We start from the raw sequence: 1,105 nt of genomic DNA on the forward strand, positions 1-1,105 counted from the left end.
AACAATCCCCGGCAACGGCGCCAAAAACTTGGTGCTGTTGCCGGATCAGAAATTTGGCACTGATGTTACCGGACCAAAAGCTTGCCGAAAACTCGAACAATCCCCGGCAACGGCGCCAAAAACTTGTGAACAATACTTTTCACAACTCTCATAATCCCCGGTAATGAACCCCAAAAACGTGGTGTTCAATACCATGGCATAAACACAACTTCGCACAACTAACCAGCAAATGTACTGGGTCATCCAAGTAATAAAGCTTACGCGAGTAAGGGTCGATCCCACAGAGATTGTTGGTATGAAGCAAGCTATGGTCATCTTGTAAATCTTAGTCAGGTAGACTCAAATGGATATGGGTGATATACGAATAAAACATAAAGATAAAGATAGAGATACTTATGTAATTCATTGGTGGGAATTTCAGATAAGCGCATGAAGATGATGTGTCCCTTCCATCTCTCTGCTTTCCTACTGTCTTCATCCAATCCTTCTTACTCCTTTCCATGGCAAGCTTAAGCAAGGGTTTCACCGTTGTCAGTGGCTACCTCCCATCCTCTCAGTGGAAATGTTCAACGCACCCTGTCACGGCACGGCTATCCATCTGTCGGTTCTCGATCAGGCCAGAATAGAATCCAGTGATTCTTTTGCGTCTGTCACTAACGCCCCGCCCTCAGGAGTTTGAAGCACGTCACAGTCATTCAATCATTGAATCCTACTCAGAATACCACAGACAAGGTTAGACCTTCCGGATTCTCTTGAATGCCGCCATCAGTTCTAGCCTATACCACGAAGACTCTGCTCTCACGGAATGGCTGGCTCGTTTGTCAGGCGAGCACTCGGTTGTCAGGCAATCAACCATGCATCGTGTAATCAGGAATCCAAGAGATATTCACCCAATCAAAGGTAGAACGGAGGTGGTTGTCAGCACACGTTCATAGGTGAGAATGATGATGAGTGTCACAGATCATCACATTCATCAAGTTGAAGAACAAGTGATATCTTAGAACAAGAACAAGCAGAATTGAATAGAAGAACAATAGTAATCGCATTAATACTCGAGGTACAGCAGAACTCCACACCTTAATCTATGGTGTGTAAAAACTCCACC

This window comes from Arachis duranensis, chromosome 2 (genome assembly GCF_000817695.3).
Source record: "Arachis duranensis cultivar V14167 chromosome 2, aradu.V14167.gnm2.J7QH, whole genome shotgun sequence".
In the NCBI taxonomy this organism is placed as follows: Eukaryota; Viridiplantae; Streptophyta; class Magnoliopsida; order Fabales; family Fabaceae; genus Arachis; species Arachis duranensis.